Genomic DNA, 16701 nt, shown 5'->3' with positions numbered 1-16701 from the left:
CGATACCCAATTCCCTCAGGCGTTCCAGAAGGATACCATGGTCTATGATCATAGTGGTGAACAGCAAGTAAGCTAATTAGCAAGTAAGCTAATTTGCCCCAACAGTCTGGGTACTCATTTTAGCAACCTCGGAAGGATGCAAGCCTGAGTCGAGCTTGGGCCCTTTTGCTGGTGTTGAACTCGCAACCTTGTGGTTTTGAGTGAATGGCTGCAGTACAGGCATTTAACCACTGCGCCACCAGTGCGAAGAAGTTGTTAAAATCGTCACAGCAGGCCTTAGTTGGTTCTAAAATAGGGTTCAGAGTGGGGGGAAGCTGAGTCAGCTCCCTGACCACCCTGAACAGTTCCGCTGGACGTGACTCTGCAGACGCAATACACGCAGCATAGAAAGAATTCTTTGCTGCACCTATTGCCATTCTGTAAGACTTCAAAAGAGCCTGATGGAGTGTCTTGTCAGACAAGCGCTGATGTCTCCGCCAACTGCGCTCTAGTCATTGCGTGGCCCGCTTCATTTCCCAGAGATCTTCTGTGTACCAGGGTTTTTTATTCGAAGCAGGCCGGAAAGGACGCTTAGGAGCGATACTGTGTATAGCCCTGGAGAGGTCGCTATGTCAACACATAGGCAAAAACAATTAATTCAATAGCTTTACTTTAGTCAAAACACACAATAGGATTTTGGCCACTATTTTGTACTCAGGTTATCTAAAACCCAACAAAATTTCAAACGCAAAGCTCTTTCTAGCTAAATCCTATGATCAGAGGCATCACTAGAGGGGTGTTGATGGTGGAAACCATACTGAGTGACACCTCATAGGGGTGACACCTGGTTTGACCCTCCTCCTGCTATGGGGGTGGGGTATGTGTGGTGCTGCTGCCAGCACCCACCTCTTCTTCCACCTCTTCCACCAGCAAAACAAGTCCTTAATCTAAAGCCCTGAAAACAGATAAATCACAACAAGCACCTGTATTATGAAAACTGTTTGCAAGTTGCACAAACAGATAGACTAGCACAGAATTTTAATCTGATCCAGGAATATGCTACCACTATGATTTCCTTACTCTTTAATCTCAGATACCTTGAAGGCCTAAACGAATGCATTAGTTTACCTGCCCGATCAACAACTCTAGATTCTTTCTTAGCCAATTGTTGTGTAAGGCCACCCACATTATCAGTCTGAAGCTCAACAGATATGCAATTATTGCTTATTTGTTGCAGAGAATCTAGCCTTCCCCAAATAAGGAACTTCTACTGAAGTTGCAAGATAACATATATAATATTCTCCCAGCAAGCAAACTACAATTCAAGGGAAATATTAACCTTCTTCCTATACATTGCCATGTTGTGATCAAATTATCAGGGCTCAGTCTGAAAAGGGGGATATTTATGGGAGCTGGTGGGATCCTTCCAAATGTCACCCCAGAACACAAATCTAAGTGGCCTTGGGAAGCCAATAATCTTTTAGCCTTGCAGTAGCGGGTAGTAATAGCTTAGGAAGGATTCGTGAGATAATGTTTGCAAAGTTCTCTGAATACTTACCTCGTGCCTGTGTGTAATTTTAGTTGGAAGATGTTATTATTAGAGGCATATGTGAAGAAGCCCACAGCCTTGCTTTGTTTAGGGGAGTTCTTGTTCATTCTGCTGAGTGAATAAGACCCTGGACTTCTGCCTCCTAAGTTTTGCTCTGAGTTCCCTGTCTCACCACCACCACTTTTCACCTTGGTTTTGATATCTGGCCTGAAATTGCATCTAAGGTGACACATAAGTGAGGGCCTTTTCACAGGTCATCCTGAGACCAGTCACTTTCAGCTCCCATGAGAATCTAGTTCTTACAGAGAGAGGCACTCCCTAGTTCACATCACTGGGGTGATGTGAACTGACCTTTAAGAACAGGAACACCACTCCTCAGCAAGGCTACCGCCTATCCCATCCATTGTGTGAAACCGTCATGTCATGTTGGTGCCACTTGTGAATTCTGACTTTTAAGTCTGTTCTATAAAAGCCAAGCTGCAGTAGGATCACACTTTCTATTGATTGCCAGGACAAACATTTAGACATCCAAATCTAAACTTACCTTAATGTCTCTTTTTCTATTTTCCTTTTGCATTTATTTTTAATGCCCCAAATAATATAAAGAACAACTACTAAAGATTGGAAAGAAGAGATAAGAAATTATGTAAGGGAGAAATTTAATGATGGTGATAGCAATGATAATATTTTATTTAAATTTCACCTTTCTTCAAAACTCAAGGTAGCATCACTTAAAACAACAACAACAACCTATATGCACACATTTCAATGAAGGATGACCAAATATCCAGATTGATAGCCTATGAAAGTCATGTGCGTTTTCCATGTGTTCAGATACTTAAGACTGTAAGGCTGTCAATCCATTTAACAATGAGAGACGGGTCCTTTCCTTTGTTTCAAAGTATATCTTTTAGCCACCAAGGGGCTTCAGTTGAACTTTAGCTAATTTCAAAGAAGTGGGTAAATAATTTAAAAGCACACCTGCAAATTTCAAAGACTGTGCTAATGAACTACCTCTCCCCCATAAGCTACAATTGGATATGTCAAAATCATATGTTTAAACGATGCATAGGCAAATTGCAAATGTCAAACTTCACGGAATAACTCAAAGCTTTATTAAACAGATGATGCCCATCATAGTGAAACACAAATGTTTGCTGGATAAATAGCATCTTGAGAGTCACAGTGGTTAAAAGCTAAAACCACACTCCATTTATTAGTTAAAATAGGGCAATCCAATTTATCCATTCCTCACTCCCGGTGGGTTCATCTTTATTAATCAGCGAAGAGTTTTTTTGAAATGATTTTGGAATGAATTGATGAGGTTTAAAAAATGAGAGAGAGAGAGAGAGAGAAGCCTCAGTTCACCTCCTATTTTCTTTGAAGAAAGCTGTGCACCAATTCCTTGTGGTATTATCTCTGCAACTATCACTGGTATTATACGTACAACTACTATGGAAGGATCAGGATACTACCACTCTTTCAGCTTTGTGCTATCTAGTGCTTCTATTAAGTAGCATCCCAGAAGGCTTCATATCCCCTAACCTTGCTTTATCCCACTGATGGTTTCATGCATGTGATGTAACAGCAGCACTAGCACCACAGCTCAGGGGAACCTGAAGCAGCAGAGAGACGAACTGCTGCTACTGAGCACATCAAGCTATTCCAGAGTCTTATCCCAAGACTATCCCAGAATCCTATCCCAAGATTCCCCCTCCAAAAAAAAGTAGCTTTGGGAAAAGAATGCCTAACTCATTCTCAAGCTACAAATAAACAACAGATTGGCAAAATCATAGTCTTTATTGAACAGCATCTAGGATAAAGAATATCATGAAAGATGTGTGAGGTTGTTAGCCAGTCAACCCAGCTGGGCTCATGTACTTTTTGGTAACTGACTGATAGTAGAGTAGCAGTTCCAGAGTCTCTTAAACCTTCTAGAATAGAAGTGACTCCACCTATTAACATGGCTGCCTCTCATGGTATGTAGAGGGCTGCAAGAGCCCGCCAAGAGCAAGTCAGCCACAGCTGGAAAGATCAAGTGCCCTACTATTGCTCATGAGGTGAGCCTCTCTTCTGGACAAGATTGAGGAAGGAGAGGAAGAGAAAAATGCCTGGGGCCTGGACTTTAGATTTAGCAATCCCTGTTGTCCATAGAATGGTCATGAGGATCTGTTGCTAAAATTAGGAAGTGGCCCCTGAGTATGCTTCTTGCCTCAGGGCCAGTTGCCAGCTGTTTGTGGCCTACCTGGAACAGTGTGTATATGTGGCCAGAGAAGGGCCCGTAGAGAACAAATGGAGACAGAGATGACAATAACAAGAAATACACCAAGCACATGGGAGGTGGCAATAGACCGTCTTGCCTGGGCTGTCAAGTTTCTTCTGCTTCCTGCCTCCAGACTGGGATCCTGCACAGGAAAAGCTGGAGAGGATTATTGGGCACATGTCAACAGAGAGTTTACCTGTGTATGGGAGGTTATATTACCTGCTGTTGGAGAAAAGTGTTAATAGCAACAATATAGTCCAGACAGGTCACAGGGCCAGGATGGGTAGACATGGGAGATGATCTCACAGCAGTCATCCTTGTCAGCAACTGTTGTCCCCTTCTTTAGCAGGATGCTCTGTCTTTGCATCCAACAATTGAAATATTGGTCACTGTGGCATATTTGTGCCTGGGGGGCCATGAGGAGGTTCCTGCAAAGGTCCTAGGGAAAGGAGTGCTCAGGTGTGCTTTTCTGTGAGTTTCAGTATGCAAAATAAAATATAATAAGGAATAATCCCTAAAGTTGTTTGCAACTGTGTTAGATGGTATTTTCAGTTACGAGTCCATTGTTTTAAAATGCAGAGTCCAAACTAAGACATTATAGTAGGAAGAAAAGCTGTCTCTTTTTGTAAAGGCCCAACTTGGCTTTCTGTATGTCAACAGGTAAATATTTTTCTATTCAGACTGGCTATTGGGAACAAGCTTTTAACAAGATCCTACCTCTCGGGCAGATTCCATATGATGATGCTGGGAGACAGTTGCTCCCGTAAACGGGAGCTGACACCAGGTGTCCCTCAGGGCGCCATTCTGTCTCCCATGCTGTTTAATATTTACATGAAGCTGCTGGGAGAGATCATCTGGAGACACCAAGTGCGGTGTTATCAGTATGCTGATGACACCCAAATCTATCTCTCCGTGTCCCCAACTGCTGCAGTGACCAAGGATGGCATCTCTCCTCTAAATGCCTGTCTTGAGTTGGTAATGGGCTGGATGAGGAAAAACAAGCTCAAGCTGAATACAGAGAAAATGGAGGTACTTGCAATAGGAACCCCTGGTCCGGGTGGGGAGTTTTGTCAACCAGTCCTGGATGGGGGTCACACTTCCCCTAAAGAACGAGGTTTGCAGTTTGGGAGTGCTCCTGGACTTGTCTCTACAGTTGACATCTCATGTGGCGGCAGTGGCCAGGAGTGCCTGGTATCAACTTTGGTTGCGATGCCAGCTGTGCCCCTACCTGGTTCAGAAAGGCCTTGAAGCAGTGGGACATGTGCTGGTAACCTCTCATTTAGACTTCTGTAATGCACTCTACATGGGGCTACCTTTGTACCAAGTTCGGAAGCTTCAATTAATTCAAAATGCTGCAGCCAGATTGGTCACAGGAACATCAAGATTGGACCATATTACATCAGTATTAAAATCTTTACACTGGCTGCCGATTAGCTTCTGGGCGCAATACAAAGTGTTGGTCATTACCTTTAAAGCCCTACATGGCTCAGGCCCGAGTTACTTAAGGGAACGCCTCTCCCTACACAATCCGCCCCGCACTCTCAGAACCTCAGGGAAGAAATTGCTAGAATACACAAAAACTAGACTGGTCACTACTTCCCACAAAGCATTTACAGCCGCGGCCGCTAAATTATGGAATAACTTACCGGAAGAGATCCGTCTTATTACCACACTAGAAGCCTTTAAGAAGGCATTAAAGATGGATCTCTTCCAGCAGGCATATCCACCCAACTTGCTATAGTTGAATATTCCCACTCTGAATTGATAATATGGAAAACAGACAACGATTTGGATGTGTTAACTCTCCTACAGCAACACTACTGGTTGATTAGTATTGTACTGTATTGTTAAATAATGCTGTTTTTATCCTATTGTGTGCACTTTGTAATTTGTATTGCTGATACTGTTGTGATCCCGCCTTGATCCGCAGGGAGAGGCGAGAAATAGAAATAATAATAATAATAATAATAACAACAACAACAATAATAAAGATACTGTAATATTTTTTCTTTTACCTTTTAATGTATATTTTAATTTGTTCAGTCTTATTCATAGTTGAATTACATTTTGAAGACATGTCTTTTGAACATTTTCATCTACAATATTGAATTTGGCTTAAATTTTAAGCTGGCTGCAATCAAAGTTTGCAGGAAGGAAGTGTGATATAAATAAAGTGTGTGAATGAATTAATGAAATTAAAATAGATGTTACTTCTTTACTACTTCTTCATAGCAAACACCTAGGTCACATCTGGAAGGGGAGACAATCTATGTGTCAGAATTCTGGTTCCTCACCTCATTCTACAGTTGGACGTGGGAGATCCACTGTTACACAAAACAAGGGTGATTACCTAGGGGAACTGTCTGAATAAATACCAATGATAGAAGACAAGATATATAGATAGGAAACTGTAATTAGTGTCAGGGATTTAGACATTGCTAATCACAACCTGGTAATCTTAAAGCCAGACCTATCTGTATGTGGATATCAAAGATTTACATTAATTACATTATATTGATTAGGCACTGATAATTAATTAGGCAATCCATCTTCAGTCCCATGATGCATTAAAAAAAATCTATAGTTTCAATAATTTGTTCAAAAAATTCTGAACGCTCACCAGGGAAAGTGGGAGGAGAAAGAAACTGGGACTTTTAAAAAGAAACTTGAAAAGCAGGGCTGCAAAGATTAATCAGGATTGTCCCTGGCAAATCAGGTCTGTTGGAGAGTATACCAAGAGTGGCACTGAGAGTGTATTATTATGTTGACTCAGTCATTGACTGTCCCTGCATGTGAACAAGTGCGGAGCATCACTGGCTCTGTTCAACCAGTCGGCAGTTGCTATGGCATGGTGCAAACCACCAACAAGTGGCGTACCGGCGCCGGCATTAGGGTTAGGGAGTGCACACCATGTATATGCTTCCTAACCCTAATACGTCATGGCGACATAACAATGGTGGTGTCCTGTATACAAGGGCGCCACCATTGTTACTTAAGTGCCGCACAGCATGTACATAACCAGTGCATCAGTGGTGCACTAGTTACACCCCCACTGTGGCATAAAAAAGAACCTGCTTTTTGCCACGGTTTGGCGGCTGCAGCTTCCCTCCAATGGAAAAACCTCCTCCGCCAGCCCAGACCTTCAAGAAGGTATGTACTGGGCCAATATTTCCAAGGAAGTTTTGTTGGGGAGAGGCTCTAGTTTGTGAATGCAGATTGAATGTGCACTGGAATCCGATGGATGTCTGGTCCTGCAGATATCAATAGAACTTAATCTTCAGTCTTCCTGCTCTGTACCTTTATCCCTTAGCTATGACACTATGCCAGTTCCTATGTGGTTTCTAGGCATTTCCTCACTGAGGGAGCATAGGAACCCAGACCTGCCTGTCTTGAATGCGGGAACTGCATCATGTATGCTCTGACCATTCTTTCAGTTACAATACCATCCAACATTTCACAGATTAAAACTGGAACATGTGTGGCCAGGCAACTTCAGAGTGTGGTCAAGATGGTGGAAGAGATTAATGAGGAAGGACACACTAGCTAGAAGAGGCTGCAGCCATTTGCTTTTTATCTGAGCATTCTGACAAGGCAAGATTCTGTCACTCTTCCCCTTTTTGCTCCTGCTGAGTTGACTGAGGAGTTTATCACACGGGAGGAATTTCTCATAATTTCGAATGAAAAGAAACTGGGGCCATGAGTGTGAAGTACTTTTGCACTTAGAACTGAGTTTGTAGCAAAGGAAGCTCAGAAGGCAAAGGGGGAAAGTGGGACATTTTAAAAGTAGCTTAAAAAGTGGGGTGACAGCAGATGAATCAAGACTGTTCTTGTCATGTTAGAAAAGTTTAATGGTATGTAGTTATACTCTCTATTGATTCATGTAAGTTAGAAGTCACTAAATAACCTCTGTGTCAAGAAGGGGAAAATGTTATTAAGGCCAAAGTCCAGCGCACACTTATATAAGAATAAGCCCCATTTAACTTAATGGGACTTCCTTTGGAGCAACCATGCGTTTTCTTTCTGTTGTTCTCCCTGCAGGGTGATTTTAAAGGATGGAATATTAATACAAGACAAAGTTAGTGCTGGAAAATATTAATGATCACATTAGTACAGGATAGATCCCTCAGAGGAATAATGATCATAGGTATGTGTGGATAACACCATGGAAAAATAATTTCACTGGTAATTTAACTACTGAAATTAAGATAAACTGATTGGGCAGATATATCTGTCATTAAAAAAAAAGTCTGGAACTGGGTTGGTAATTACTGGAAAAACATTTCCCTTGCTTCCTCTGTTCTATCAACTCTGATCTAAACAGCATTCTTTCCCTTCTTTAAGGTGTAACTCTACTGATGCTCAACTATAACAAATGGCAGAACATAATGATTTGAGACAGACATACCTTGGCATGTTGTGCTTGCCTCTGCAAATGGCTGGCAGTCTTCCACAAGCCAGTTTCATAGCAGATCTCAGGATAAACAGCTTCATGTCTGAGCTGGCATAAGAGGGAGGGAGGAATGTGTGAAGTCTGCAAGGCAACTCAATCAACAGAGGGCACTCTTCTCTCTCTCTCTCTCTCTCTCATTTACAGAACTGATCCTCCTAGCATCGCTTCTGTATGAGAAAATTAGACTTCTCTGCCTCAACCTGGCTCTTCTCCAATCTGTGTTAATCTTGGTCAAGTTTGTAAGTAGACTGTTGGATGAACGCAAGATTGATTTATTCCTCCCTGCATAACTGTCTTCCCCCACTCCATCCAACATTAATCAAGAGGGCATAACAATCATCTGGAAGGGTCTTTGGCCAACAAGATGTCTGTGGGAAGCACACAGATAGGATTTGAGTGTCAAGAGCACCTTTCTGCTTCTCAGCAACTAGTACTGTATACAGAAATTTACTGTCTCTGATACTAAATACGATATATAGCCATCATAATGGGCAGCCATTATAGCTACAGCCTCCTTTTTTTTTTTGCCTAAACATTCTTTAAAGCCATCCAAATTCATGTCCTTCTCTACATCTCACAGTAGTGATTTTCACTTTAGCTCTGTGCTGTAGTACTGTACTTGCTTTCATCCAGCCTGCATCTCCCACTATTCAGTGAAACTAGATGACTGAAAACTATGTACACCTCTCTCATGTCTCCCTTTTGCTAATCTTTCAGTCAAGGGGGCTAAACAAGTCCCACGTTGCCTTTTCACACTGAGGGTCTGCTCCAGCCCTTTGACAGTTTTGGCTACCTTTTCTCACCTCTTATTGTTTCACGCCTTCAAGTTGTTACTAGCCCTTATCAGATGAGTGTGGAACTGGGGGTCTTCTGCACTGGGCGATTCGAATTCACGTTATTTCGCAAAGTACTGTCATACCTGGGAGTCCCTCCGCATTGGCATGATTCAAATTATTGGCCAATCTGCATTCGCGCGAAGTGCCTTCAGTGCAGATGTTTTGTCAGCACACCGTGGCTCAACATGGAGGATGTGGCCCGATTCGTATCGGCGCCTCGCACAGGCTCAGTGGTGCCCTGCATGGGTTGCGACCTTAAACGCTTCCGGGGTGAAAGGGGAGGTCCCGTCATGACAGCCCGGTAACAGCGGGAGAGCCAGCTCAGCACATTAAACAACACGATACAACGTGCCCATTACTGTTTCCTCTCTACAGCCTGCTTGGTTTTTTTTTTTTTTTTTTTGCTTTTAAAAGCAACATTAGCTTTCCCTTGCTTCCCTTGCTGGTATCTGCTCAAGAAGACAAATCATTCGCATATTTGCTCAAAAAAAATTGGTAAAAATGTAACATTGATTGTTTGCAACATTTGTAGCTTCTCCCTCTGCAGAAAGCAAGTGCAAGCCTGGCTCCATCTGCCTCTGGAAATATAAACAATGCGCATGGCGCTCAAAAAAATGGTTAAAAATGAACATACATTCTGGATATAAACCATGCGCATGTGCGCTCAAAAAAAATGTTTGAATTTGAAAAGGGGGGGGGGTTGCCTGACATGAGCTCCGTTCATGACCGATTTTTCCTCCTGCAAGGAAGGAATGCCCAGCGACAGAGGGCTTTGGGCAGGGGATGCAGGGAAAAGAGGCTCCTAAAGAATGCCTTCCTTGCTCCCTTCCGCCCAGGGCTCTTTCCTCCTCCCCCTCCCCTCCGATGAGGGGAGGAAATGCCTTGCCCTTCCAGGCAGGGAAGAGGCGCGGGGGGGGCAAGCGGAATCGCGGTTCCAGCAGCCTCCTCCTCCTCCCCGCCGGCTTGGGAGCCAGCCTGGGCTGCATCCCAGGCAGGGAACAGGCGCGGGGCCGCTAGAATCGCGGCGATTGCCGCCGTTCCAACGGCCTCCTCCTCCTCCCCCGGCTTGAGAGGCAGCCTAGGCTGGCTCCCAAGCCGGGGGGAGGAGGAGGAGGCTGCTGGACCGCGATTCCAGCGGCCCCCGTGCCTCTTCCCTGCCTGGGATGCAGCCAGGGATGCCTCTCAAGCTGGGAGGAGGAGCTGCTGGAACCACGATTCCGCGGCCGCCCCGCGCCTCTCCCTGCCTGGGGCAGCCAGGGATGCCTCTCAAGCCGGGAGGAGGAGGAGGAGGCCGCTGGAACCGCCCCCCCCGCTTCCCGGAACCGGCAAGAGGAAAGACCCACCGGAAGTAAAAATTGGAACTGGGGGTCTTGCGATGGAATTCAGGACTGGGTAGTCACACAGACCCTCCGCACGAATCGAACAGAGCCCCAATCCAGGATATCGCCATCCCCTTATCAGCGCACTGGCCAACACGCTCCAAAAGAGAGCCGTACGCATTCGTTCGGCAGCTCGCGCATTCAGTGAGTGTGGATTGGGCCATTCGAATGCAGGTATGATGTATTGTGCGAAATAACGTGAATTCGAATCGCCCATGCAGAAGACCCCCAGTTTCCACACTCATCTGATAAGGGCTACTGACTCATGATGACCCTATCCCAGGGATTTCTTGGCAAAATTTCTTCAGAGGTTTGCCATCACTTCCCCTAAGGCTGAAAGCATGTGACTTGCTGAAGGTCACCCAGTGGGTTCATGGCTGAGCTGGGGATCAAACCTGATCTCCACTGTTGTAGTCCAAACACTCAGACCACTACCCATACTGGCTCTACAATATTCTTTTTTCATAACAGGCTCTACTCCACATGTTTCCTAGACAAAAATTGGTGTCATATTCTAAAGTGTTACAATGCACCTGTGAGAAGGACTCCACGATGTCCACTTCAGCTACCTGAAGAGCACTGAGTATTTAGAATTTGCTTTGGCTAATTTCCTTTACGTATATCTGTTAATGATTAACTAGCAGGAGCTTTGCCTTGCATTCCCCCACAGCCAATGCCAGACTTTGCCCGAAAAATGATTAAAAAAACACACAGTTACTCTGATTCAGCTGGTGAGGAAGTGGGAAACTGTTGCCATGGGGTCAGAGCACCTTAGTGCAGATGTCTCCACGATGAAAACCCAAAAACAGTGTAGCATCATTATCTAGTCCATGGAACCAAAGCTCACTGGGTGGACTGACTCAGGCCTAAAAAGATGATGAACTCACATTACATGGGGGCCCTAGAACAAAGGAAACCACAATCCTTCTCAGCCCTTGAAAAACATAACAGACTGTGAAGTCGAAGGCTTTCATGGCCAGCACCATAGTTTTTTGTGGTTTTTGGGGCTAAACATGGCCACATAGCCTGAAAAACCCACCAAAACTACAACAAATAGACGGTTGAAACAAGTAGAGAAGTCCTTGGCCTGATGATCCACCTGTCTGTGAGTCTGCATCTTTCCTGAATTAGAGTTTTCAATTAAGTGTGTGTGTGTTGTGTGTATACATACACACGCATATAACTTTCCTCCTCTTTCATACCATAGAATGTGGCATAACCAGTAGAAGTGCCTGGAGACAGATTCAGCAAGGTGAATTAAAGACTTCTTTTAGTTCTGGTATGATAAGAGAGTGGGAAAACAGGTGGTGGTGGGGCGACAGTGCAGAAGGGTTTGATTGCTTTATGCCTGACTTGTGAATGATGGATAAACAATCGTGAGCAGTCTGTCAGGAGGTTCATTGTCAGTGATCACTGAGGGACTGGACATCAAGCTATGGTTAATCCAGGAAAGATGAAGGTGTTGGTTAGATAAATGGCCAATTCAGTGAACCAGACTTTCCCCTGAGGAGTAGGTTCCTACTTTGAGAGTGCTCCTGTTAAATATGTGGAATTCTAGAATGGTGATCCTTCCACAATTATACATGTCTGATAATAACTGTAATACACCCTACCTAGGTTGCTTTTGAAAAGTGTTTGAAATTCTCCATGGTAGAGAATACAACAGCTTGACTCCAAACACAAGTCGTTTTTTGTACGTCTGTCAATATCAATCTTGTTGTTGCACCATTTAATTGGTTCCCAGTTGTATCTATGTTCACTTCAGGAGCACTGCTAGTCATGAACTTTAAATGCTAGGTGATTGGGATTGGAATCCTTGAAGGACTGCTTCTTCCTATATGAACTCCTTACACATTTTTTATCTTTGAAGGCTCCATTTTAGGTACAGTTGCTAAGTACGAGAAGCATCTTGATGGGGTGCCCAGGTTAGAAAAATATTTCAAACATGATACTCAGTTAGCCCTGTCTCTGTACACAGAGGTTGGGAACCTGTAACCCTCAGATGTTGCTCTCCAATTCTCATTACCAGACAGCTTGGTCAACTGTAATGCATTAGGATTGCCATACATGAAGCTGACTTGAAGGCAGTTAAATACATGTTCCAGACCAATCACTGGGACTATTTCCAATAATCTGTGTAAGGCTAAGTTATAAATAGTCAATGCCAAGACCCAATTGATCTAAATTCTAAATATATAATAACTTAAAGCTTGCTCTTACAGTTTCCCTAAATTCCAGTAATTGCTTCATAGCCATTTAATTTATATGATGGGGCAAGATATTTTCATGTTCAGTAGCAGGGTGAAGACTAGATAACCAGATAAGGACTAGATAAGTTCAGATGAGGAGAGAAGACATTGTGGAGTGTTTGTTTTGCATGCCTCCACAGAACTGGTGAGATGCATATGATTTTCATAACCAAGAAACAGAAACTTTCTATTCCCCAGCACCCATGTGCTGAGTGAATTGTGCTTTGTTGCTTTAGGATTCTGACGTCTGGAATGTCCTATGAACTAAAGATACTGGCAAATAGGTTCCCAATGCAAACAGAACCAAATAGTGTCCATGGAAAAGGAGAAGTCTCAAATAAGCCCCCTCGTTGAAAAAGTATTTAAACATTTAGCAGATGAGGTGGATCTTTATCCTGTAATGGGCAGGTAGGTTGCCAGGCCCTACAGAGCTCAGGCAAGGCAGTGGGGAGAAGGAGGAGTGACATGGGTGTGTATTTTTCCCCTCAAATATGTGATGTGGAGCAATATAATTAATTTAAAAACATACATAAAATCCATCTACATGTACGCACAAGCAGACCAGGCCAGACCTTGAAATGTTCAAGCACTATGACTCAAACACTTAAAAACTATTTCTGCCAAGCTGTAAAAGGATTTTGGCCATTTTCTTATAGAGGCAGTGCTCAGAATAGTAGAAGGAACAATGAAGTTTCATTGCATCTGCTGGCCAGTTTTCTGATCAGTATGATCTGTTAAAACCCTTGCACTTGGACACCCTTCATCCTAGTTCCAGATATACAGATTAGGAGTGACTGTTTCATACTCTCTAATTGTCCTGGTTTGGCAGGGACAATTTCAGTCCTCAGGATTTTATTCCTACTATCCCACTTCGCTCTGCTTTAAAATGTCTAGTTCTCTCTCTCCCACTTTCACCTTCATCTTTGACTTGCTTCAGTTGTGTGCAGTGAGTTCAAAGTGCAAAAGTAGTTTACAGTCAGTTACCTCAACAGGAAGAAGAGGAAATCATCACACCACATCGCTGAAATGTGCAAGGTCACAGGTACCTAGAGACACTTTGCTAAGAAAAAACAATAAAATCATTACAACTAGCCTCGTTTTCCAGGGGTTGAGCACTGGCACTTATTGCAGAAGCTGTAAAATTAAGCTGCTCGTTCAGCTGTTAATATACCTATATGGAAAGTATTTTGTGCAGAGGATAAAGGAGAATATAATTAATGAATTTTTCAGGGAGGGCACCCGCTGTTTTGTCTTAAAGAGGCAGTGTTTCGACCACTCTTCAAAAGCCTTCCCTGGACCCCTGATAGAAAAACTATAGGCCAGTCGTGTTGTTGCCATTCTTGAGCAAGGTGATTGAGAGGGGCGGTTGTCAATAAACTACAAGCAATCTTGGAGGAAAATTGATTTTCTGGATCCATTTCAACTGGTTTCAGGATGGATACGGAGTTGAGATGCCATGTCGCCTTAGTCAATGATCTCCGTCTGGGCATTGACAGAGGAAGTATGACCCTGTGGTGCCTAATGTAGACTATGAAGTTTTCACAGCAATTTTACAGCAAACAGACTGAAAACATACTTAAAAACATGAAAGGATGATGACCAAAGAGGATTCCTGCCAGGAGATATATGAAGAATATAAAAATATATTTGAACTTTATCGAGTATTATGAGAGACATAGTGAACGAATTGGATAGATATTTTTTACCTAGAAAAAGCATTCGACTCAGTTAATTGGATGGCACTATTGGAATTTACAGATATATGAATGTAGGGGAAAAAATATGGATCGGGAAATATATAGTAATCAAAGAGCACATTCTTGTTAATGGAGGTAAAACTAAATTGTACAATATGTAGGGAAACGGATAAGGAGCTCCTGTACCTCTAATTTTTTTGGGTGGTAATAGAATTATGATAGGAAAATTATAAAGAAGATAAATTACAAGGGATAAAAACTTAAGAGTATAATATAAAATTAGGCGTATGTTCATGATTTAGGAGTCAATTTGGATTACCAAGTTAAAATATAGAATATTAATGAAGATAATGAAAGAATTTGGGGAGATGACAGGATGGAGTACACACAGGGAGCTTTTTGGAGATTTCCGGCTCAGTTCTGACTGACTGCACTTCCAACAACGCGCATTCACATCGTAACGTGACTGTGTTATAGCAGACGCCATTCCTTCTATGGGAGCTCCTTGTGAGGTGCTTCCGCAGTGAGTCCTAAGGACCCCTCATTTGTGTGGTAAAACCGAAAAAACCCAGACTTCACAGAATTCGCTTCCAGGCTCACTTCGATGCACTGCGATTGGTCTGGTGTGGAAAACCACTCCGATGTCACCCCCCTTGGCCTCCTGCGTCCTGCTCGTCATTCCCTCCTCCTCCTTCATGCCATCTCGCCCCCCTCGGCCATCTGCAACTCATCCCATCATTCCCATCATCCCCTGCCTACTCCTGCATGCCGATCCTGGCCCCAGCGATCCCCAGTGAGCTATCCCATCATCCCCAGCTTCTCCTGCATCCCAATCCGGCCCCATCAAACCCAGCAAGCTTACCATATCCCTGCCTTCTCCTGATGCTGATCCTGGCTCCGGGACCCCCAGCGAGCTCCCATCATCCCTGCCTTCTCTGCATCCCGATCCTGGCCCCAGGGACCCCCAGTGAGCTCTACCCATCATCCTTGCTTCTCCGCACTGCATCCGATCCTGGCCCCAGGGACTCCAGTGAGCTATCCTATCATCCCATGCCTTCTCCTGCATCCCGATCCTGGCCCCAGGGACCCCCAGTGAGCTATCCATCATCCTCTGCCTTCTCCTGCACTCCCACCTGCCCCAGGGACCCCGCACCTATTCCATCATCCTCTGCCTTTTCCTGCATCCCATCCTGGCCCAAGACCCCTCAGCGACCTTTCCTTCACCCCATGAAGGGTGACAGTTAAGGAGGGGGCAGAGAAGAGGAAGCATCCAGAGCCCCACTGAGCATGTGCAAGGATGCTGTTCAATCGGTGAACCTCCAGTGTGGTAATACAATGCACTCCCCACTTTGCTTGGAATCCACATCATGTGACTTGCTTGGAATAGAACTGACTTCGCTTCCCCCTCAATTCGGAAGGGCAACAGAAGGCAACAGGTGTGGTAAAACATCACGTTTTAACCTTAATTCGCATTGCTAGACAGGGTGCTCTGGATCTGGCGTGAAACACATCCACCGTTGCTTTCAGAACGGAGTGAGTGCGGATCTGAGCTGCAAACCCCCTCACGTGTGATAGGTCCGATTAAGATAAATAAGAAGAAATCAGTGCTTATCACAAAGAATTTGGACTCAAAAAAGGGAAGAAATAACAAGAAGAGTAGAATGAGATAAAGAAAAAGGTGAGTATTTAGGAATTCAAATTACTAAAAAAAATGAATTATCTGGAAAATAATTAATAAGGTTATGGAAGAGATTTTGAAAGACTTATTGAATTGGAAATAATGAATCTTTCTCGTTTAGTTAGATTATCAGTGGAAAAATGACAATCTTCCCTAAAATACTTTTCCTGTTTCAAATGATACCAATTATAATTAAAATGAACCCTTTGTGAAATGGCATAGAGAATTTCGAGAGTCACACTGGCAAGGGAAAAAACCTAGGTAAGACTTAAAACTTCTTCAGAGATGCCAGTGAAAGAGGAGGATTGGCATTACCAGATTTAAAATTATATTTGAATCATGTGGCCTAGATTGGATTAAGGATGGATGAAACTGGAAGATAAGAGATGTTAGATTGAGAGGAGAAGGAATAAAATTTGTCTTACATCCTACTTAGCTATACAATAAAGAAAGATGAATCAAATATTTAATAACCACTGTATAAGGAAGGCCTTCTTCTGAAAGTATGGAAAATACAACAATAGAATAATGAATAAAACCCTATATGGTTACCCCACAGGAGGTCTGTTAGGATAGAGAGGATAATTGGTGCACATAAGGATAGTGGAGAAACAAAAGAGT

This window comes from Sceloporus undulatus, chromosome 2 (genome assembly GCF_019175285.1).
Source record: "Sceloporus undulatus isolate JIND9_A2432 ecotype Alabama chromosome 2, SceUnd_v1.1, whole genome shotgun sequence".
Classification (NCBI taxonomy): Eukaryota; Metazoa; Chordata; class Lepidosauria; order Squamata; family Phrynosomatidae; genus Sceloporus; species Sceloporus undulatus.
The sequence above is the reverse complement of the archived record's forward strand: the minus strand, read 5'-3'. Positions refer to the sequence as shown.